At 45.0% G+C, this 25,243-nt stretch overlaps 1 protein-coding gene across 2 annotated transcripts in view; it reads right to left on the bottom strand.

Annotated features, from left to right (window-relative positions):
• The window catches only part of CGNL1 (cingulin like 1), a 154,913-nt gene that overhangs the window by 116,337 nt on the left and 13,333 nt on the right, over window positions 1-25,243 (bottom strand). Inside the window, exon 2 of one of the 2 annotated variants that reach the window (XM_025884501.2) lies at window positions 20,348-20,437. The exons of the other annotated variant lie outside the window; for it this stretch is intronic. The gene's annotated coding sequence lies outside the window, so the exon portion shown is untranslated. The remainder of the gene's footprint in view (window positions 1-20,347; window positions 20,438-25,243) is intronic. 2 annotated transcript variants of the gene reach the window in all.

Below are 25,243 nucleotides of genomic sequence, written 5' to 3'. Positions count from 1 at the left end.
AAGACATAGAGAAGAGCTAAATGACTAAAAAACTTGCAAACGGCCTTGTGGAAGGGAGAACGAGCACATGGGGGAGAGCTGGGCAAACACAGAAGCTATGCCTTCCCCGGAGAACGCGGCATGGGGGCAGAGTTTAAATGGGGCGTCAAACAAAACCTATTCACCAGTGTTGCTTATGGACAAGAGAACTCAGCCTCCTTCCTCCTCCATCTCAGAGCCAAAGAGCACGCTTTTCCTAGAGAGAAACGTTAATTGGATGAAAAACAGAAGAGCTGAGTTAGTCACAGAACAGGACAAACCAAACAGGAGAAAACAGAGAAACAGGGATTGAGAGCAAGAAAGAAGTAGTGAAAAACGAGAGATAAGAGGGAAGCAATTATATGTATGGAATAGGATATTAATTAAACTTGCTTGGCCACAGGGAGCTGCAGTGACAGGAAATGCGGACCAGGGTTATCATTTGGGCTGAACAGGAGTGGCCAAGTTAGAGCCCCATTTAAAACATTCCTTACTAAGCACCACCTGAGGCCTCAGCTGCCCGGAGTCCTTGCCTCCCCAGCTAGGCTTTTCAGAGCTGCCCCTCTCCTATAAACGCGCGTGCCTCTGACGGCGTCCCTGAGGTCTCAGACACCTTGGACTGTGACTCACCGGCTGGGGCCCAGGCTATCACCACCCTGCTTTAATCTGGACCCAGTGCTGCCAAAGCCCTAAGCCACCTAGTCGAAGACCGTGTCTGCCCTGCAGTGACACAGATCCAACCCCAAGGCCCACCAGACACCCGGGCAACATCTCCCTCGACCCTCTCCCAGCTTCCTCCACAGCAGCTGTATTTTTTTTTTTTAATTTTAAATTAATGTCAGTCTTCTCTATCGGACTGCAGGATCCATGGGAAAAGGGGCTATATTGGGTTTTGCTCACCATTTTACCCCCAGTTCCCCTACAGCATGCCTGACAGTGCGTTTGTGAATTGACTGATTGAATGAATGACTGAAGGAACGGACACTCCTTCCCCCACAGCAATCCGAGACCTCCAGAAGGAAAAAAGTACATTTCCATTCTGAGTGCCTGGTACAGAGTCTGACCTTGGAATCAGTTTACCCGTAGAAATGGCAGTATAAATGGCGATTAGGTGTCTGGTGCTTTTAAACAAACCAGATACATGATTAATAGTACAGTAATAAACAATACCGATCCCTCACCGAACATTTACCAAGTACCAAGTACTACACTAAGCACTTCAATACATTGTTCAGCAACCCTGCCAGGTAGCTTATTACTTATCACCATTTGCAGATGAGGCAACTGAGGCTCACAGGGGTTGAATCACTGGCCCAAGGTCCCCCAGGTAGCTGTGGCAGAGCCAGAAGTCACCGAGGCCAGTCTGACTCCAAAGCCCTCTCTCTTCGTGACTCCAGATTTTGACCATAGAACAGGTGCAATAGATGCTGGTTGGGGGCCTGGAACCCAAGCACCATTTGGGACACTGAGTCCCCAGGACAATGCATTCTAGCTCCAAACAATCAATGAATTGCAAAATAAACTTTCAGAACGTATCTGGTTTGTGGGTTGGGGGCCATCTGCAGAAGGCCGAAGATGTGGCTGCCAGGACCACACCCAGGAGGCAGCAGTTGAGCATCTCCGTGTGCCCCAGCAGTAGACATGAGACAAGGTTCCAGAACACATGGACAGCAGGCACCTCTGAGAGCAAGCATGGTTCAAGAAGGCCTTCCCAAAATATCTCCAGTTCCAACCAGAGGGAAGATGGTGTCTGATGGCAAGGAGGCCGTGTTAAGAGCAGGGAAGGGAGGGTTAGGGTACAAGAGGATTTTGACTTAGGGAAAAGGGAAAGCAGAATGCAAAGGGCTGTCTGGAATTCTAGGGGAAAATGAGAAAATTCTTGACAACTTTAAAGAGGTGGTGAGCCATGGTTCCAGCAGCCCTGGGAATAGAAATGTCTCCCGCCCCTATGAGAGAGATTGGGTGGGTCACTACCATGGAAAAGGGTGATGGGTGTCCACCCCAACACGTAGAGTTTGGATGCTGTCACTTCCATACTTAAACTGGAAAAGGGTTGGGGATTAAATGAGATCTTCAGTGTGGAAGCACTTTTTCAACTATAGTACATTAAAGAAAAAGAAGGCATCAAAACCATATTTCTGTGGGTTGTTTTTTTCTTAACAAACCTCTGCTATTTGGAGACTATGAACACGTGGCAATCATTCAGTCTCACAAAGCAGGTGAATTCACACAGAGAGGCTCTCGAGCAGATTCCAAGTTCGGTGAAAGAACACGTAGGGAAGAAGCGGCCATCTCGAGGCCCACACAGGGCTCACTGGGAGAAAATCATGAGGGACTGGCCTTACTCCTTTTCTGGCAGGCCTGTAAGCTGGGAGGCCGAGAACTATGATTGAGCAGCTGGATTTATATGAAAGACCCCTCCAAGGTTTCTCTTGGGGTCTTTGGTTCCACGGACATCTACCAGGAACCCACCCAATGGAGGGTACATGCCGGGCCCTGAGGCAGACAACAACGATGATGGAAGTGGGAAGGCAGGAACAACCCAAACTGCCTCCAACGTGGGCACAAGGGGCAGGTGCTGAGCTCATTACTGCAAGAGGGTGGAGGGCATGGGGAAGACTTTAAGGCAAGGCACTTGCAACTGAGTGGCTTAGAACAACATTTATTTTTACCGTAAATGGAGGTCAGACGTCTCATTCAGCTAACATCCAGGTGTCATCAGTGCTGCATTCCTTCTGGAGGCTTCAGGAGAAAAATCCATTCCCTAGCCTTTCCCAGCTTCTAGAAGCTGGCTGCACTGCTTAGCTCTTGGGCCCCTTCCTCCATCTTCAAAGCCAGCAGGGTAGCCTCTTCTGACTTTGCTCCCTTCGTCACAACCCCTCCTCTCCTGCCTCCCTCATGAGAACTCGCGGTGACACTGAGTCCACCAGGATAATCCAAGAGCATCTCCCCATCTCGAGGTCCTTATTTTAATCACAGTCCTTTTGCCATGTGAGGTGACATATTCACAAGTTCCAGAATTAAAATGTGGGTATCTTGGGAAGGGGGGCATTATTCTGCCTGCCACGTAAGTGGACGGGGAAAATCAGCCTCCAGGAAAGAAGAAAAAGAAAATTAAACGTTCGGAAAACAGCATGAATGAGATGAGATCTTTTTTCAGCTTCCCCAGTTCTGATTTCCTAAGGATGCTCCCTCTCGCCCTTGGGTTGCTTAAAATACCACCCCTCTGTTCTGCGAGTTGCCCCAGAAGATTCTTCACTATGCCCTTGCCCCAAACCATACACCCAGTAGGTGGTAGACATGAGATTTACACCCGAAAGCCCTTGCCCTGAACCACTAGAACCACAGAAACCCAGGAAACACAGGCGCTGTGTTGAGAGTTACGGGGCCAAACAGACCAGCACACTGGACGATGGGTCAGGCCTAGCAAAATGAAGTTTAATAGGGAGCATCAAAGGCCCCCAAAAAACCAACTGTTTGACTCCAGAATGGGTAAGGCACAGAAGCAAATCTTGTTTTTTAAGAAAAAAGGAGTTGGGGGATCAGAGCTGACAAGTTCATTGTGAGATAGATGTTGTCAATGAACACAATGAGCTCTGGAATTATACATCCAGATTCGGCAGGGCAGGGCAGGGCAGGGCAGGGCAGGGCAGGGCAGGGCAGGGCAGGGCAGGGCAGTTAGCCAGACTGCAGACTCCCTTGAAATCAAGAACTAGCCCCAACTATCTCAGAAGTGTGTCTTCACACCCAAGCACACAGCCTCAGGGGAACATTCAGGGAGTCCCAAGGACAAAAGAGCTGAGCAATCACATTAGCTAAATGAACCCTGCTGATCGGTGCTAACTCCCTGGTGAGTTAGGGAGCCCCCTCTGCTTGGGGCTCATCAGGGATAGTCTGGTTTGCATGGCCAGGATGATGTCAGGACTGAGAAGCTAAGAGCAGGCACTGGGTACAGAGGAGGAGAAGAGGGCTGAGAACAGGAAAAACTGTCATCCAGTATAAATACCAGAAGGGCTGCCATGTGAAAAGAGATTAAACTTGCTCTGCATGGCTCCAAAGGTTAGAACAAGGAATAATGACTAAATGTGCCAGGGACACAAATTCCAATTCAATCTGAGCCGGGAAAGTTTTCTAACAGTTAGAGACGCCTAAAGATAAAATGGGCTGTTCTAAAGATAAAATGGGCTATTCTGGGAGACAGTGAGTTCCCCATCGGCGGAGGAAAGCAAACAGCGTGGGGCTGCCCGGAATCCCTTCACAGGCTCACAGGCAGGTTTGAGAAGGAACTCCAGTGTCAGCCCCTCGGAAGGGGAAGGTTCTTCCAAATCTGAGAGTCAATGATCTCATGTCATATGTACTCAGTAACATCCGTCCACTTACACATGCAGAGAAAACATCAGGATGATCACACTAAAGATAAGAAGCACGAAGGTTAAGTACAGCCGGGGACAGAATAGTCTTTAGGATGGGAGAGGGTAACCGGAACAACCAAAGAGCAAAATTTTCTCCAGATCTTATCCTGCACTTTTATCTGTGCCAACACTGACCTGAAAATAAAAGTCCCTTGAGTGGAGGGAAGCTGCTCCTGCCTGCAGCTGGGGTGTGGGTGTTCTGGCCCACCCAACACATCCACCGCCAAGGGACTCCAGCCCAGACAGGAAGTGAAGGACAATTACTTCAGGCAATCCTTGATATCAGGCTTATCCCCAAATCCTCATCGTCAGCTGGCTGCCCTCCTTGGTAGAAGAAGGAAGTTGAAGGACACATGGGCCTATCACATTACAAGGCTGTGAACATTACGGGGCAATTGACAGTGAACACACAAAAACTAGGAGCCTTGATGGACTTTTCCAAGAAGCACTGGGCACTCATCGAGGACAGCATCTGTCCTTGCAGTACTAAGGAAGAGCTGGGGCAGCAGCTCGGAGACTCCCCTCAGGGAAGTACTGAAAGATACTAAGATACCCCATACAAAGCAGAGTCAAGGGATGGGGTAACAGGGTGACGGGCATTAAGGAAGGCACGTGATGTGATGAGCCCTGGGTGTTACACGCAACTGATGAGTCAATGAACACTTCATCAAAAACTAATGACGTACTAGATGTTGGCTAACTGAATTTAAATTAAAAAATAATAATAAAATAAAATGGAATTTAAAAAAAAACTGAGTCAAAGGCCGATGAAATCACCCACATCGAAGAGAATGAAGACAAGGAGTGAGAGGTATGCAAGACATGGCAGGGACGCCGGAAAAGCCCAATTGTAAGCTCCCCGAGGACAAGGACGGCAGATGGGGTCTCGGTTTCCCAAACCACAGAGAGCACAGCTGGTGTAACAGGGACACGTGAACGAATGCCCAGCTGGCAGTGAGCGAAGCCACAGGGGACAAAAACAGACTGCCGACAGCTCAGGATGACTCTAGAAGATGACTTGGAAGACGACTCAGAGACTAGCTCCTGTTGGAAAAATCTGTATCTACAGATGAAGCACCTGCTCATGGCACACTTCTGTAATATTTTGACATGGAGAAAGACATTGCCAATGGCACCATCCAATATGGTATAAATTTGACATGCATATTAGTTAATTCCTTCAAAAGTTGGGTTGTTTTTTTAAACATGGTCTTGTGGTAAAGTGCTCATTTGTGTTCTCTAAGATGTTCTAGCTTATTTTCAGACTTTTTTTTTTTAAAGATTTATTTATTTGAGAGAGCGAGAATGAGAGAGAGAGAGAGAGCACATGAGAGGGGAGAGGGTCAGAGGGAGAAGCAGGCTCCCCGCCGAGCAGGGGGCCCGATGTGGGACTCGATCCCAGGACTCCGGGACCATGACCTGAGCCGAAGGCAGTCACCCAACCAACTGAGCCACCCAGGCGCCCTATTTTCAGACTTTTGTATCAAAATACAGAAACTACATATCTCATTAGTTTCAAGTATATCTGATTTTCTCCACTGAATCTGAAAAGACACAAACATGATAAACTTCACTCTTGGTAGGAAAAGGATTGCATGTTATCTTTTTAGCAAAGGAGAGAAGAAACTAAAGCCACACAAATGCATCATGTTTGGGGCACCTGGGTGGCTCAGTCGGTTAAGCGGCTGCCTTCGGCTCAGGTCATGATCCTGGGGTGCCAGGATAGAGCCCCCATATTGGGCTCCCTGCTCAGTGGGGAGCTTGCTTCTCCAAGTGAATAAATAAAATCTTTTTTTTAAAAAAAGCATCATGTTTAATACAAGAATTGAAGGGCACGCTCATAAACCATGATAAAACTAGGGTGCAGAGGTTTAATATTTTGAAAAAGCAGTTTTGCCAGGTTCTATTTATGGTTTCTCTAGTGGTTAGCAAGACTTTTTGCAGGTCTTCAACAAATATTATAGCAACAGATATATTTAATTGTATTTTTCCTCTCTCTCTCTCAATCATTGAGCCTTCTCATATTCCAACCCTCACACCTCAAGGCACACCATGCACACACACACACACACACACACACACATTGGCACTATGCAGACAGATGAGAGAGAGGAAGTGATGAGATGGCTCCCATCCCCCTCCATCTACTGACCAAACCAGAGGCAGGGAGTAGAAGAGAAAGACCAACAAGACCTACGGCTGTGTGCCCATCGCCAACAGGAGGAATCCATGCTCCATCGAAGAGGCCATGAATGAGATCCAGGCCACAAAGTGTCTGTGGCAGAGTGGGGAAGAGTTGCCTCCTACCTCCTAGGCACCCTAGCTCCCTTGGACAGGTCAGGGGCCAGGGAGGGACAAGGCTGCTGATATTAGAACCCATCCTGGACCCCCACCTTTGCACCACCTCCTAATAGCTGTCACCAGTCTGGGGGAGGCAGGTGTTTGATTTGTCACTGTTGGAGCTTAGATATGTACGTGGTATGCATGCTTGTGCATGCATGTGTGCACAAGTGTGAGTGTGAGTGCACGGGTGGGTATTTAACATCTATTATCCTTTCTCCTTGGAATTTTCTTCCCCATGGGGCTGGGGTTACTTTACATTCAATAAACACTGTTTGACAACCTCCCTGCCCACCAAAAAAATGGGAAAATTGAAGAACAAGGAGCTTCATTCAGTAACTTGGGCAAGATTATAAGCAAATAGATGACAGAGTCTGGATTCGGAGCGCATCTGGTCCACCCCACTCCAAGTCCCTGTTTGTCCACTTTACTAGACCATGCCAGCTCCCAAGCATGCAGTCCTCACACCACATACAGGGGAGCCCCCCAACTAGGGCAGGACTCCACTTCCCTGAAGTGGTGAGCTCTTGCTGCTCAGAACCCCAAACCTTTTGAGCTAAAATACCTTCTGGGCTGATGGCTTGTGCCTTTAATCTTCCAGAACAGAAGGAATTCCTGTCAAGGAGCTAAAGGGCAATGCCTTAAGGCAAGGCAGCATACAGTAAAGATGCTCTGCAGGGAACTTTCCGTTCCTAATCCTCTCCGAGTAGTTTGGTTTCTCAAACCAAACAACATCTTATTGGGACGTCTCTACGTTTTTCTCTTAAGAAAAACAACTGCCTGGTTAGACTCAACTTAGAGCCGTGCCTACTCTTCTTGTAGTACCTTCTGATTGCCTTGTAACAGCGCTAAAGATCCTGGGACCATTTGATCCTTTCTTAAAATTCCTGACTAAGGGGGCACCTGGGTGGCTCAGTCGTTAAGCGTCTGCCTTCGGCTCAGGTCATGATCCCGGGGTCTTGGGATCGAGCCCCACGTCGGGCTCCCTGCTCCGTGGGAAGCCTGCTTCGCTTCTCCCTCTCCCACTCCCCCTGCTTGTGTTCCCTCTCTCACTGTGTCTCTCTCTGTCAAATAAATAAATAAAATCTTTAAAAAAAAAAAAAAATTCCTGACTAAGCCCGGGACATGGCATTAATGTCAATCCCCCCACCCCCTGCCCCGGGGCAACCTGGAAGCATTCTAGATTCTTCCTCTCCCTTAGGTACCACACCAGTTAGTGATTCCTTCTTGCTGACCCTGCCTCCTAGAACATCTCAGCTGTCCTTCCCTGTTCCTGTGCTGGTGTCCTCATTTGCCCTGTTTCTCACCTGCATGTCAGCAATGGTTTCTTGAATTTTCTCTCAGCCACCAGTCTTGTTTTCCTCCAGTCCATTCCCCACATGACCCTGATCTTTTCAAGTGTGACCTTTTCAAATTTGTCCACTCGTTTGTACTTCAGCTTAAAAAATTATTCAATGGTTTCTTCCTTTATGCTCAGGATAAAAATACTCCTTGGTTTTTTTTGTTTTGTTTTGTTTTGTTTTGTTTGCACTCCTTAGCATGGTGTACAAGACCAGGTCCCTGACAATCCTGGGCTACCCGAGATGGCCCCACGCAGGACTGAGGGTCTCCAAAGGTACCATGCTCCTTGGCTTCCATGAGCTTGCCTGGCAACCCCTATTCTTCTCAGGCCCCTGACTCCCCCAAGTTTCCCGCCTTTTGTCCCCTCCCCACCCTTCCCCACACATGTCCCATTGCTGCCTAGGCCCCCTCACCGCGACTGCCCTCTGACTTCTCTACCCACTCCCCCATTGCAGACTGCGGGCTCCTGGAGGGCAGGGCTGCCCCTGAATCTCTACAGTGTTTAATTCCTAATGGCCCGCAATGAATGCACACAATGCCCCAGAGGTGGGGGCTGAATGGCAATTTCAAGAGTACACCCCTCATGAAGAAGGAGCCTAGGAAGGTCCTGTGCTGACTGGTGGGAAAGTGCCTCCAGATGTCTAGCCCTGGGAAGACTGCCCAAACTTTGCTTTGGGACTTGAAAGTCTCATTTCTGAAGAATCAGTTCTGCGAGCCCAAAGACAGCAACGGGACGGTCCCCGTTTGAGAAAAGAGATTTACCTTTGAGTGAGGCACTCAAGACAAAGTTCTCTATCGCAGGAAATGAGTGCAGCTTATGAATGTATGTGTTCATCATCCCTGACATTTGGGGCCCCAGGGAAACCCAACTCTGTCTTCCCTTTACCAAAATAAACATATAACAGGGTGTGTTCTGTCCTCAGTTGCTTTGGGGAAACAACTTCTTGGAATGAAGTGTTTTCTTTCTGAGTATCCCACCTGCTGTAAGATTTCAGCAGCACACAGATATTTAACCAGGCCACTTAACTTCCACCCCACCCTCTCAGCTCCCTGCCTTTTGAAGAAACTAAACAGAGTAAGAATACTTTCAGACATGGAACAAACTTAAAAATTTAAATATCCTCAAAACGGGACTGGTGTTTTCAGTAGCAAAAAGGCTACATGTCATTCTGAGCTTTGTGATAAGAAACTTCATCCACACTAAGCCTACTTTTCACAATTATTTCCTTGAAGATGTTTTTGGGTGGTAAGACTAAAAGCAATTCAGAAAATAAAGCAGATGAGAAATCTTTTTTTTTCCCCTCATATTTGCTAAAAACAAAGAAAATAATATTCCTGGGCATCAGGTAAGTTACAAGTGAGTCAAGACCTCCCGTAAACACTAAATGTTAGCTCTTGCTGCCGAATGTCTTGAAACTCCTCGTGTATGCAGGAAGCCATTTTGGCAGCCCCCCCTCCAAAGAGCAGGGGCAAATGACAGGGCTCAGCCGTCAGCAGTCAAATGATCCAAAGGCTACCAGTTCTACCCCCATCAGATACTAGAAAACTCACGTCAGAAAGACAGATGGCCCAACCTTCCACGTGGCCTGTGAACCGACCAGGAATAAGACAGTAACTTTTAGTATCAGTCAGTACATAAGCACCAAGTTGCTATTTGGGAAGTAGTCAATCTTTTGACAAAAAAAATGAATGCAAGATAAAGCATTTGTTTCACAATATACTCAGGGCACAGCACTATCAATAACTGACCATCAGTTTAGTACGCATCTCAATAATTTTCTGGATTTACGCAGCATTTTCATGCAACTTTCTTACCGTGCCCTCATGTGCTAGTCGACATTTTAAAACACATTTTTAAAGCCGGCCGGCATCTGGTTTCCTGCGGTACTCACTCCAGGCTTGTTGTTCCCACCTTCAAGGCCCTGCCTTGGTCACTGGCCCTGCTCTTCTGAGTCACTAAGCCACAGCTATTCGGCAATGGCTGCAGAATGAGTCCACAGGAAGTCCTGTGCTTTCTGTAATTCCAGAGAGTTCTAGGCTGTCCACCTCCTTCCTTCTTGAAACCCTTCAATGGCTTCCCACTGCCATCACAATAAAAGCCTTAAGATGACCTGCAAAAAATCCAGTGTGTTCTGCACCTCCAACCCTACCACCTCTTAGAACATGTTCCCCTCCCCCACTCCCCTTGCTGTTCCCAGAACACACCTTAGGGCCAGAATGTCTCCGTCTCCTGTCTCCTTTTCCCAATGCTTTACCCCCAGAGAGCCATGCTCCAGACTTCCGTTCTGGCCTCAACTTCTCAATTACCACCTCAGGAAAGACCATCCCCATAAAGCAGGATTCTCCCCATCCCCCACCATCCTCACAATGCACCTTATCTCACCAAATTGTCCCGAGCTCTTATCACCCACTGATAAGCCTTCATTTGTGTGTCTATTGGCTTCTCCTCCAGTAGATCTCCCCCACCTAAATACAAGCTGCCAAGAGTAGGATCTTTCCTTTGCTATCCTTTGCTAAGGCTACCACCATATCTTTAGGGTTAATGTAGGGTCTGGCACATCGCTGTAAATATGCCAGTTGGTAAATATCTGTACCGAATGAATAAAAAGCATTTGTATTAAATGTAAAATGCAGCCCCACCAGGTTAAATAAGGCCAATGCCTTCTAAGAGCTTTCAGGTCTTCTGAAAACCCCAGGGAAGGGGGCAGTGCCTGGGCTGGGGGAGGGGAATGTGGAGGAAGCACGAGAAGGTCAGATTAATAAGCCACCTTCTCAGGGCCCCCCCCATCCCTTCTCCCCTCCCCACTTACTGAGCTCACCACCCACCCTTAAATAGAAAAGAGCTGAAGACTGTACATGAGAGAGCAGAAAATGCTGCAGAAAACAGAGAACCTGTAACAGAGTCCAAACAGGAAGAGAAAGCCTTACCACCTGGGTGCAGGAAAAGCAAGGTCACATCTCCCAAATCAGAAGCAGGGCCAAATGGCTGCCTGAAGTCAGTGACACAGGAAAGTATGACACACCAGCCTGGGTACAAGAAAGAGGGTCTATCGCAGAGACGGCAGAAGCAGTGATGTGGATGTCACCACTGACCCCAGAGGTCATGGGATGGACGAAGCGAAAAACAGAGCCCTCGACTTGATAACTAACACCGACACAGCACTTTACAGTTTAGAAAGCACTAACATCACATGATTTTACCGACGCGCATAAAACGACAGGGAGGTGGGCTGCATCATTTTACAGGTAAGGAAACTGAGGCTCAGAAAATTCAAGTGATTTCTTGTCTCAGATCACACGGCAAGCAAGCAGAGGTGGAAGTTCAGGGGTCTCAGTGCTCCGAGGACTCTCAGCTCTTGTAACCCTTCAAATCCAGAAAAACAATCCTTGAGACCCCTCTCAACATGGTTAACAGGACTTCACCCACATTACGCTAAGGACTATTTATTGAAAAGCAGGATGCCCTTCCTGAATTCCTCCAGGGATTTATTCATGACCTCTTGACTTAAAAGAAATTTGGTCTTCTCTAAGCCTTCCTCGGGTGCTTGAAAGCTGAAGAGACCAGAGCGAAGTCAAGCCCAGGCTTCTAAGCCCACTGTCTCTGGCTCTGCAAAACCACAGCCACGAGGTAACAACAGCAGAATGACTGAACAAAACTACCACTGGAAGCATTTCTATGTGAAAATGCACCATCTGCAAAATCTTACCATAAGGGCCCAGATTTCCCAATAAGTCCTTCAAAATAATCACGACCGTAGCTCTCATAGAAACTTGGGTCTCTGAAAATCCCAGACAGGTTCATCGGATTTATTAGAACTGCATTCTTTGGGGCGCCTGGGTGGCTCAGTCGTTAATCGTCTGCCTTCAGCTCAGGTCATGATCCCAGGGTCCTGGGATGGAGCCCCGCATCGGGCTCCCTGCTCAGCGGGAAGCCTGCTTCTCCCTCTCCCGCTCCACCTGCTTATGTTCCCTCTCTCACTATGTCTCTGTCAAATAAATAAAATCTTTTTAAAAAATTAAAATAAAATAAAAAGAACTGCATTCTTTACTTGAAAATATCGCACCTGCTTTTAAAACTGAAAAACCATTCGTGTTCATAAATCCAAGATGATGCTGTTCGGCTTTTGTCACCAGCTGGTGGGTGAGAAATTGAAAAGGAAAGAAGCGGATTTGCCCTGGAGTTCCAAGAGGTCCAAAGCTGGGCCCCTCCAAACTGAGCAGGGAGGCATGCTGCAGAGCTCCCAGGTTCTTCTGGGCCTGGCACCTTGAGAAAGCACTGAGAGGGAAGAGACATGTCTAACAGTCTAAACCAACACCTCATAATGCACTGGAAGCAGACAATAAGTCAAGGCTGACCCCCATAGCACTGGCCCAGGGTGGTCCCCAGGCAGCAAACGCATCTCAGCTCCGGGTGCCAAGTGGAGCACTAGGAGGCCCCTTTTCCTCCAGAGAAGCCTCAGAAGGGGAGAGGGTAGATGACTGGGCTCTGGGCTGTGCATCTGTCTTCTAGAAGGGCAGGGGGAACCCACGGAGGTAGAGAAAATATCAACCCTGGGACAGAGAGGGGTGTCTCTCTAGACAGGGGTGCTAAACCCCATAGCCGTGTTCTCAGGCTGTTTCTTTTCCTTCTGCGCAACATCACCTCCGTCTGTTTAGACTGAGTATTTGCCAGCTTGCCTCCAGCCAGCCAGATGTTGCCTTTCAGCGATTGCGTATTTCTATAATTATTTCCAGGAGAAGCAAACACTCTTGAACCACTGGGGTTTGCCATGGAATTCACTTTTTCCCACAAAGGGGCGTGGGTCGGCCTCTGCCCCCTGCTCTCGATGGGCCAACGATGGGGTAGGCCACCCAAATCAATGCAGTCAATGAAACATGGTTTGAAAGGAACTCCTTGGTATCAGTGAAGAGTTAATTCATCTCCCAGCTTTTGCTTTTTGTTCTAGGAGGGGTTTTTTTTTTGTTTTTTGTTTGTTTTTTTAACCCCATATTTCTTTGAAAGGAGCTTTACTGTTAAGGAAGAGTTTTAAACACATTCCCATTAGGCCATCCTTGCAAAAACAGTATCATTTTCTTCACAGCAGAGTCTTGGCCTAACGCTTCCAGGAAACCAGCATGTTGTCCTGGGCTCAGAAGAGGGGCGTGTCAGCCTGGTGGGAGAAGCCTGGCAGGAGTCAGGGGGGCAAGCTGGTCTGGCCAAGACCACCTCTGAGGGTGCCACTGAGAAGGCAGACCCCCTTGTCAGGAGCTGGCAATCAGGGCTCCCGAACAGTCGCCTTCCAAAGGGTCCCCTAACATCCAGTTCCTGGCAGGCACTGCGGAAAGTACAGCCTCCCAGTGATAGCAACAGATCCCATGGTGGCCTTTTCTGACATCATGTGAAAACCACCTCCAATTTCATCAGTAGATTCAGAAAAGTGCCTGGTCCTTGGATTTGCATTTGAAATAATGCATGCGTGCAGTGCAGTTGGAATTTCAAAGGCCTACTATCCACGGAGCTGTCAAAATATTTGAGCCTGTGGCACTAAAGCCCTGCACAGAGGAGTGGGAACCCCCTTCCTGGTGGCTGCGATGGAGCAAACAAAAGGCCCCTAGGAGTGATTTAATCGGACGCAGGAGAGGTGGGGGTCAGAGCAGCTGAAGCCTTCAGTGCCACTGCGCACTGAACTTGCCAAACACTAACAGAGCACCTACTGCGTGCAAGACACCTAGAGGTGGGGAGGCCTCCACACAAAAGAAGTATCAGTTAGGGTAGGTTCAGCTGCTCATGACTGAAAACCCAAAATAACTTTGGCTTAACCAGTAAGAAAGAAGTGTGGAGGTTAAGCAGTCCAGGGGTGGTATCATGGCACATGGTCATTAGGGAGCAAGGCTTTTTTTGTGCCCTACTTGCTTAGAGCATGGGTTCCATCTCCATGATGGGCTTGTGAGCCAAGATGGCTCCTGGATTTCAGCCATTGTGTCCATGTTCCAAGCAGCAGGTAGGAAGACAGAGAAAAAGCAAAAGGATGCATTGTCTATACAAGTCAGTCTCTGGAACCTTCCCATAAGCTCCACACATAACACTTCACTTTTTACTTACTAAAGCTTAAGTCCTTGGCCCATAGCCAGGTGAAACGGAGGCTGGGAAACAGGATCTTTTAGCCTGGCACATTACTACACCCTAAAAAAATATCAGGTTTTTTGGTTACCAAAGAAGGAGGAGAGGAGAGATACTGGATATGAAGTTAGCAGTCTTTGCCACAGAATGCATAAAAAGAGAATCTGAGGATGAGACAATTTGGCATTCTCTTATGTTCAGAGGAGAGTTGATAGTAGAAAAAAAGAAGGGGTGTTGAGGGATGAAGGCTCAATGATATTATCCTTCAAGGATGACTAAAATCTTTATTAAGTCGAAGATGCTTAATAAAACCAATTTTCCAAAACCACCCACCTTTGGATTGAACATATTTCACAAGACATTAAAACTGATAAGGAAATTTCTTCAGCATTCTGGAACTGTGGGGCCATCAGAATCACTTGAAAGCTTTATTTAACAAGTCCCGAGACCCCTTTTGGAAATTCTGATGGATGGTTTAGAGTCGAGGTCTAACACTCTGCACTCCTGCATGCACGCACCCCCTGCCACACACACACACACACACACACACATACACACACACACACACACAAACACAAACACACACACACGCGCACGCGCGCACACACACATACACACACGCACGCACACACACACACAAACACACACACACACACACACACACACGCAACCCAGGTAATTCTTCTGATGGGTAGTCTGATTCAAAAACAATGACTTCATCCAAACTCTCACTGAAAACATGAAAAATAAATAAATAAAATAATAAAACATGAGAAGACAACTTAAAACAGTCATGTGACTTGTCCCAAGTCCCTATCAGTTTTCAGGCAGAACCAAGCCTAGAATCTTGTCTCTTCACTCATAATCCAGTCCTCTTTTACCTGAAGTCACCTCTCCTAGGAATGCGAATTTGGGCCTCCAGACTCCTGGACACAAATAATCCGACCATCTAGGCAACCCACCCAGGTGTTCTGGCTGAAGGGTCTTAGTTTCCAAGCTAAATCCAATTTCCATCTAAATCATCCTTACCTGGCCACGAGCAAACATGGCACAGCCAACCGTCTGCCGGAATCCCTACCCCTGTGGTCAGACCCAACACCTTCAGAACCACGGGCTACTATGCATGCCACCTGATAAGGGGAAGCACTTGGAGTGATTTGAAAATGGATGTGTATAGGCACGCCTGGGTGTCTCAGTTGGTTAAGCGTCTTCCTTCGGCTCAGGTCATGTTCCCAGGATCCTGGGATCGAGCCCCACGTCGGGCTCCCTGCTCAGCAGGGAGCCGGCTTCTCCCTCTGCCTGCCACTCCCTCTGCTTGTGCACTCTCTCTCTCTCAAATAAATAAAATCTTTTAAAAAATATATAAATAAAAATAGATATGTAGGTAAGTGTGTGTGCATGGTTGTGTCTATATATCTGCAGTACATCCCTCTTCTCTGAGATCTCAAAGACCCAGGGGAAGGAGGTCAAGGGATTACCCAGGGATAGAGGACAGAAGCTGGAAATGATCCATGTTTCAGTCAGCATCTGAACACGATCTCTTCCTGTGTTGGGGAATCCCCCACATATGCCAGAGCTGAAGTAAAGCAGAGTCCACCACCAGCTGGTGGGAACGAAAAGGCCCAAGTCTCATCTCTGCCGCCATGGGGTGGGCCTGTGTCCCCAGGGTGGCGTGGCCCAGGCGGCAGGCCCTACTCAGAGCATGCCTGTGGCCCTACCTACCCAGCTGCCTGTGGTCCCGGACCATTTCCACAGGCTGGTTCCCACCTGCCCAGCAATTCTGTGAGCCTTACAATATCTTGGATCTACAAGGGCTAGTTTCTATCACTGACAATTAAGACCCGTGATTGATGGCCTCATGGAAATAGGGAGGCCTCGTGCCCCAGAGGTCATCCATTTCAGGGTAAGTGGATAACCTGAAATGGTGAAGAGGGAGGTGGGGATTTAGGAAGACCCTCAGGCCAGGCTAGAAAGAGCCACACGCAGAAACCAGAGGGCGCAGGAGGGATCTGCTTCTGGTGATAGCGTTTCCCCTGGTGTCTTCTCTTTCTTCCAACCTTCCCTCCTCTGGCTCTGTCTGCCTCTCTTCTTGACAGAGAGGCATCCATTTCTCCTCTTTCTTGGCTCTACATCCAAGAAATCAAGGTCTCCCTTTTCGAGTAAACACTGAAACTCAAAAATACCTCATCTGACACTTCTGACTCACAATTTGCGCTTTGAAAACATCAGGAAACATGCAGAAACAGCCTTTGATGAGGGTGGGAGAAAAACAAGTGCAAATTGGCACATTTATGGCAGATAATACCACATTTTAAATGTATACATCATCTGATCCAGCAATCCTACTTCTAGTAATTCACCCTAAGCAGAAGAATGATACAAACACAATCCTGAATGTATAAATATTTGTATACAAAACATTTATAATAACTCAACTGTCCATTAATTGGAAGCTAGCTAAATTTTTATATATCCACATTGCAGAATACCAGAAAGCTATTAAAAAAAATTTTAGGGGCACCTGGGTGGCTCAGTTGGTTAAGCATCTGACTCGATCTCAGCTCAGGTCTTGATCTCAGGGTCATGAGTTTGAGCCCCGCATTGGGCTCCACACCCAGCACCCCACAAAGTTTAAACTTTAAACTTAAAAAAAGTTTTATATACATAGCCATGGAAAGTATCAAGATACACTGTTTTCTGAACTATCAGAATGATATATACAGTTATAGAGTTAGCCTTGTTTCTGTAAAATAATATATGTTTATTAAATTACATAAAAATCTAAAAGCTTACCAAATTCTTAAAGAGCAGTTATGCCTAGAGGTGATAAAATAGGGCATTTTGAATTTAAGTCACACATTTCTGTAGTGCTTCCATTTTGGTTACAAACAAGTTATTATTACTGTAACAAACAAAAAATAAATAGAAGCAGAAATGGCCTTTGAGCATGCAGAACAGTGGTGCTGGGAAGTTTCCTTTCAGGCAACACACAGTCTCAGACCCAGCACCCAACATACAACACAGTTCCCCATCAGTTTCCTTCTTTTCTTCTTGCACACAACCCCGCGCAGTTGGAAATCACAATCCCCAGGCCAGAGCAAAGTAGAAGCAAGGACATCGAAGTGTGAGCCGCTATGCAAGCAAACAAGGTATCAGTTACAGACAAGGACAGAAGGACCACAAAATGCAGTCGTATGAATTAGAAGCACAGCAATTTCCACAGCGATTTAGTGTAGGAGCAAGACTTATGCACCTAGAGCCTCTAAAGATATCTCCACATGAAAGCAGCCCAAGTGTTCATTGATAGATGGAAGAATAAAGAAGAGGTAGTATAGGGCGCCTGGGTGGCTCAACTGGTTAAGCAACTGCCTTCAGCTCAGGTCATGATCCTGGAGTGCCAGGATCGAGTCCCGCATCGCGCTCCCCGCTCAGTAGGGAGTCTGCTTCTCCCTCTGACCCTCCCCCCTCTCATGTGCTCTCTCTCTCAAATAAATAAATAAATAAAAATTTTTAAAAATCTAGTAAAAAAAAGAGGTAGTATACATATATAATGGAATGACTCAGCCATAAAAAAGGAGGGGATCTTGCCATTTGCAACAACATGGATGGATCTAGAGGGTATAATGCTAAGTGAAATAAGTCAGAGAAAGACAAATACCATATAATTTCACTCATATGTGGAATCTGAAAAACAAAACCAACAAACAAAAAACCAGAATCATAAATACAGAGAACTGGTGGGCACAGAGGAGAGATGGAGGAGGGAGGTGGATGACATTAGATAAAGATGATAAAGAAATACAAACTTCTAGTTACAAAATAAGTCATGAAGATGAAAAGTACAGCCTAGGGCATTTAGTCAATAATATTGTAATACATACGGTCACAAATGGTAACTACCTATTGTGGAACACACAGAATTGTTGAATCACTATGTTGTACACTTGAAACTAATGTTAACATTGTATGTTAACTATACTTCAATAAAAAAGAAAGTGTAAAAAAGATATCTCCACATGATAAATAAGACTAATAAGAATGAAAATGGTAAATTTAATTAGTGTCTAGGTTTTAGTAATTCAGGGAAATGTGTCCCTGTTGAAATTTTTTTTTATTTTTTTAAGATTTTATTTATTTGACAGAGAGAGACACAGCGAGAGAGGGAACACAAGCAGGGGGAGTGGCAGAGGGAGAAGCAGGCTTCCCGCTGAGCAGAGACCCCGATGTGGGGCTTGATCCCAGGACCTAGGATCATGACTGAGCCACCCAGGCGCCCCCCTATTGAAATTTTAATTAAAAAGCTAAATACTTAGTCTTCCCCGTAAACAAATAAACTTCAAAAATCAGGAAAATGACCTAATGTGAAATATCTAATTGTCCAACATGTTCCATAATTAAGCTATTATTTTTATTTAGGTTGTATTTTCTGAATTAAGTTTTATGAATTCTGGCTTTTGTTCTTAAAGACCATTAGAGTAAATATTCACTATTCTTTAAAATTTTTTTTTAAATTTTTTATTTATTTGATAGAGACACAGTGAGAGAGGGAACACAAGCAGGGGGGAGTGGGAGAGGGAGAAGCAGGCTTCCCACCGAGCAAGGAGCCAATGCGGGGCTCGATCCTAGGACCCTGGGATCACGACCTGAGCCGAAGGCAGACACCCAACGACTGAGCCACCCAGGCACCCCTAAAAAAATTTTTTTTTAATTTGAGTATAGTTGACACACAATGTTACATTAGTTTCAGGTGTACAACTTAGTGATTTGACAAGTGTATGCAAAATAATTATCATTCTTAAAAGTTATTCCCCCACACACGCAAAATTAACTTATACCCACATGAGAGAACTTTACCATAGGCCAGCAAGCTTCAGTAGAAAGATTCCATACCTCTGCTCTTGAGAGAAAAACAAGAGATCTCTATAGAATGCAATGAAGATCTAAAGTACATTCAGGATTATAAGATTTGTATTTCCTGTGTATTTTTTTTCTTCTTTACCCCACCCCCCAGTGCATTTTTATTGGCCACAAAAATTAGTCCTGGGTCTTCGGGAGATGAAGCATGGCTTCAAAGAGTGAGGTTCCACTTTTCAAACCAATAAAAATTTCAGCCAATAATGCAAATTATTCAAAGACTTTAATTAGGATTTTGAGATTAGATTCAATGTTGAAAAACAACAAGGAGTTGGATTTCATGCATTTGAAGGAAACAGGACAATTGTTAAAACATGAAGCCTATGCACCAAATAATGAAGTGTTCTCCATTCAAAGTGTTGTTCCCTGTGCGTTAGTGTTCAAGTGGTTAAAACAATAGGAGTATGTGTACCTTTGTGACTGGGCAAACAACCGGCCATTCTAATTAAACTCCATTTACACTGGGACATGAGCCCAGTTTTCCAACATGCTCTGTTACTAGGTGTGAAATAAGACTTATTTTTCAAACATGTTGTATGGTAGATGGCTGCCATGTGGGTTACACTTTCCCATAGCACACAAATCCCCTCAGCACTTCCCAGCACCACAGTGCCCAGGGCATGGCAGGTGCATGATAGATGCTGGATTCCTTTCCTTTTTCCTTCTTCCTCCAAGTCAAATAGGAAAATGGCAATATGATACACATTTACAGTACCATCAGGACGCTATTCCGGGGCATTCCATTCATTGCTTTCTTATTTCATTGTATAGGCACTCCAAACATCCCCTAACCGAATCTTGCTTGCACGAAAATCCAGTTTTGTATTTAGCATACATATGCATACACATATGCAGTGGAGTAAAGAGAAAATACACCCAAATATTAACGCCTGTATATCTTGATGGTAGAACTGAAAAGTTTTTAATTTTCATCTTATACTTTTCTGTGATTTTCAAAACGTTTTACAATAAGCATCTATTGATCCAAAACCAAATTTGCTACAACACAGTCCCCATTACACACTCACTAGAGGACTAAAATGGAAATGACACACAACACCAAGCATTGATACTGGAACCACTGAAACTCACACACTGCTAGGTGGGAATGTAAACTGGTAAAGCCACTTTGGAAAACTGTTTCACGGTATCAACCACAGCTCCACAATAATGAAGACCCAGCAATTCTGCTCCTAGATATATAACCAAAGAACCGACATACATAGGGGCGCGTGGCTGGCTCAGTCGGTAGAGGATGCAACTCTCGATCACCAGGTCTTGAGTTCAAGCCCCACGCTGGATGTAGAGATTACTTTAAAAAAAGAAAAGAAAAAAATAATGTACATACATATACTGAATAAGACCTTTAATAACAGCCAAGAAATACAAAAACCCAAAAGTCCATCAACAGTAGATAAATCAATTATTGAGGTACAGTCATTCAATGAAATATACAGTGAGAAATATAGCAATGTATTCAGCAGTGAGAAAGAAGAAATGACTACTGGTGCAAATCCATGCATGAATGTCAACATAATGTTGGATGAAAAAAGCCAGACACAAAAGAGCACACTCTATATGAATATGATTCCATTTTTATGAAGTTCAAGAATGGTCGAAATTTACCCACAGTGAAAAAAAAATGTACCTATGGTGATAGAAACAGGACGGTGGTTACCTCTGTTGAGGAATGATGCCTGGGAGGAAGTGAAAACTTCTATTAAACCCTATACACTTATGATAGCTGTATTTTTCTACCTTAAAAAACTAAACCATCATAGCTCTTAACCACTTACTAGCCATATGGCCCCGGGCAAACTCTTCACCTCTCTAAGGGGCTGTGTCTACATCTGTAAGTGGGGACAGATACAAACACAGCACCTACTTGGCGGGAACGTGATGGTAATGGAAGCAGGCAATGCACGCAGTGTCTACCATAGCACCCAGCACGAGGCGCGGGTCCGATACCCAACAACCATAGCAGGGGCAACTGTGTCCTGAGGTCTTACTAGGGTGCCAGGTACTGCTCTTAGCTTTCAGCTTTTAATTGCTTTGCAACACCCTCTCCCCCAGTGGGAGCTCCTTCTCCATCCTAAGTCAAGGCCAGAAGCGCAGGCGGGGACCCGGACATTCAAAAGTTGTCTGTGTAGAACACCAGCCACAGCGTTTATTTCAACAAGGGTGAATCACTCGTTACACTGCTGCTGGGGTTTCAAAGAAAGGAAACTGGCAGGAGTCACACATCAGGACTAAATCCAGGCCATTGAAGAGAAAAATGACTGCAGCTTCTTTTCTGAAAGCAGAAGCTGCTTTCTGCAGGGAAGAAAGAATATTTTCTCCCAGCGGAATAATTCATTTTAAATTGAGGAGTCATTTGGGAACTGACAGAGTTCATCTTTCTTCCCTAAGGAAAGAGGAAACAAGGAACTCTCTGTAAAGTTTTTCATGCTGACTAGCTAAATTTACTGTCCTTTAATGTGTATCAGATTCACAACTAAAATAATTTATAAAGTATATGCCTACTGTGTAACTGAAAATGCTGATCATGAGGCAAGGGACTCAAGAGTACATAAGATTGTTGTAGTTAAATGAAACACTATCAACACCAACAGAAAAGTCTCCGATTGACAAGATTAACCAGTAGATTTAGGAAGGACTTAAATCTCATGAATTTTTGCTTCAATTAATTTTTCATTTGCTTTCAACTAAGGAAAGACAGACTACCTGGTTTTGAACCTAGCCCCACTACTTACTAACTGCATTACTTTGGGTGAGTTACTTAATCTCTCTGTGCCTTTTTCCTTAACTGTAAAAATGGGATAATAATAGGGTTATTATAAGGACTAAGTGAATTAATAGGCGTGAAGTACTTAAAACAGTGCCAAGCATTATCAAGCACCACAGAAGGGTTCTATCATTAATTTGTATATTTTCTGATGTAGATGCAGATTTCATCTAAAATTATCAAAACTTAGGGGTGCCAGGCTGGCTCAGTTGGTAGAGCATGTGACTTGATCACTGGGTCCTGAGTTCGAGCCCCATGTTCGGTGTAGAGATTACTTTAAAAATAAACAAATAAATAAAATTATCAAATTATCCTATATTCAGATATAGGATAGACTGAAAACCAGAGGAGGATATATACTAAGATTATGTGAAGTGAGCATAAACATTTGGGCTTATAGGTATACACACATGCACATACACACAAACTCTCTCCCTCCCCTCCCCCCACACCATTCTTCCCTCTGTTCTACCTTCTCCTCCTTCGTTCACTCTAGAACATAATGCACCAATGATCTCAGGATCTTTTGATCCCAAAATGATCCCAACAAAGATGTGAAATATCACTCTTCTTCCAAATATTTCTAAGGACCCATTACAAAAACACACATGAAAAGGTATATTTGCTTCTTTTATTTTAAAACCATGCTGGAAATTTCCAAGGCACATTTGAGCCGCAAAGCTGATGGTGTTCAAACATGGACTCTTTTCAATCTTAGCAGAAAAAGGCCTACTAAAATTTTACATTTTCCTCCAATTGTGAGCACAGAAAGCTTTTCATTTTATTCCAAAGGAAATGATCTTACCACAGCTCAACGGTATCTTTATTGTCTGAATAAAGTGGGCATCCGGTGGCCATTACAGAGAGTTAAATGCTAAAACCCAAGGGTATAAAAGTTAAAAGCAACTTAATGGAAATGTCAGTTACAACATTCTTTCTTTGATTTACAAGAATCAAATTCAGGGAGAGCCCTCAGGCAAAGGAATTATGAAGAGTATCAGCACAACAGAATGGTAGCACCCTACTGCCCCTTCGCCCTGCCCTCTCCAATATAAAGACTTTCCAATAATCATATGCCTTTACCTTTCCACATGGCAGAGAATTCTACTTGAAAATACTACCACGTATAATTCTTTGATTTCACCAATAAGGACATTCACACTTCTCTACAAATACTGGCCAAATAGAAAATCCCCATTTCACTTATATTATATGGTTTCTTCCTATTATCAGAGTGACATAATTAATTTTCTGATTTGTTAGTTTGGAGTATCAGAGAGCCTTATTTTGCTTAAAAAAAAAAATTGCTCTATTTAGACCATTCAGATACCTCTCCACTAAAGCCGCAACTATAAGCACAGTTAACATATTGGTGGTTCCTGTCTTTGCCCTACCCTTAGTTGTAAAAACCTTACTCAGCTTTATTATTCAGAACTTGACACAGTAGGCTTCAGTTTGAGATGGATGATGAATAGAAAGTTGCATACTCAGATTGATTTTTCGCAATGAATTAGATTCTGGGAGCTCGAGGAAATAGGAGGAAACAGAAGCCATATTTTATTTGCAAAATAAATTTCCAGCAGAATCAACTTTCTTGCTGACTTGAGCTGCTAAGTTGGGTTTTGGCACTTCCTAAAGCTGCATTGGGTCTTGATCTAAATATTCATTCATTCTTCAAATATATGTTTGATTCTACTATGTGTAAGGCAAGGTGCAGGATACCAAGGGAGATTTTTTTTTTTTTAAATGATGCTGTTTCACTCCTGGACTTTTTTCCTTCCCCAACTTCCCTTCAGGCCAATCACACACAGCCAAATGGCACTCCCATCCCCTCATAATGCCCACGTTAGGACCCTGGCTTCCTCTCCTTAAGCTCCTGCACACTCTAATACCTCTCATTTCCTTTTTTATTATAAAGGTAATACATACAGTGATGTTTATAAAATTCAAACAGTCAAGAAGGGCATGAAATGAAAAAGAAACTTTCCTTCCTAACTGTACCACCAATCTCACAGCCCAGAAATAAACATGTTTCCTGGGACTTTTCACAGAAATTTATCTTTGCAATCAAGAATTAAGATTAAAAAAAAAGGGGGATCTCAGGATACATACCAATGCATCTTGCTTAAAAAGAAAAAAAAAAAACCTTAATAGATTTTGTGAATTTTTCTTTATCAGTACTTACAGATTTGCTCAATTCCATAATGTACTAATTTATTTAACCAGTCCACTATTGTTAGATTCTTAGGTTATTTCCAGTGTCTTGCTATTATAATGCTGCAATGAATATCTTTGTATGTCTGCCCCACTTGTGCAGGTACATCCACAAGATAAATTTCTAACTGTGGAAGGGTTGAATCAGGACGTATACATTCTTGTTTTTTTTTTTAATTTTTAACGATTTTATTTATTTATTTATTTGATAGAGAGAGACAGACAGATAGTGACAGAGACAGCGAGAGAGAGCACAAGCAGGGGGAGAGACAAAGGGAGAGGGAGAAGCAGACCCCACTGAGTAGGGAGCCCGATGTGGGGCTTGATCCCAGGACCCTGGGGTCATGACCTGAGCCGAAGGCAGACGCTTAACCGACTGAGCCACCCAGGTGCCCAGGACGTATACATTCTTAATTTTGAAAGATAATGCTGTGGCCAACACCATTTACTGCCTACAACCGCCCCTTTCCCCCTGGCCACCAGCAAAGCTCCAGTTTCGACCCCTCTCCTCCCACTACCCATGTGCTTCAGGGAAGAATGGGTCTCTATCTAACCCACGGATTGGCCTAAGCAAGCCACGGAGCCCCCTCTCCCATGCAAGTCATCAGTTCGGGGTGGGCATCTGACCCAGTTAACCCCGTTTTGCCAAAGGGGCAGGGGGCTCCTAGCAAAGTTTTCCTCTGCTTTCCTCTTTTCCCGCCTCTGGACATCACTGTATAGGAGGATACAGGATGGAGCTGAGCTGCAGCAGCCACAACAGGACCATAGGAGAGGGAAGCTTTTTTTTTTTTTAATATTTTATTTATTTATTTGATAGAGAGAGACACAGTGAGAGAGGGAACACAAGCAGAGGGAGTGGGAGAGGGAGAAGCACGCTTCCCGCTGAGCAGGGAGCCCGATGCGGGACTCGATCCCAAGACCCTGGGATCATGACCTAAGCCGAAGGCAGACGCTTCATAACTGAGCCACCCAGGTGCCCCAGGAGAGGGAAGCTTGAGGACAGAGGCCAAACACTGAGGCTGGCCAAGAGAAAAGAGGAAATGCATCTGGGTCTTCCATTAATTAATGCCCAAAGTGCCCTACCTTTGGCCTTCTGGTTTACATGAGATAATAAATGTC

The sequence above is a fragment of the Callorhinus ursinus genome, unplaced genomic scaffold (assembly GCF_003265705.2).
Source record: "Callorhinus ursinus isolate GAN/ISIS: 27379988/994484 unplaced genomic scaffold, GSC_fseal_2.0 scaffold25, whole genome shotgun sequence".
NCBI lineage: Eukaryota > Metazoa > Chordata > Mammalia > Carnivora > Otariidae > Callorhinus > Callorhinus ursinus.
The sequence above is the reverse complement of the archived record's forward strand: the minus strand, read 5'-3'. Positions and strand labels throughout refer to the sequence as shown.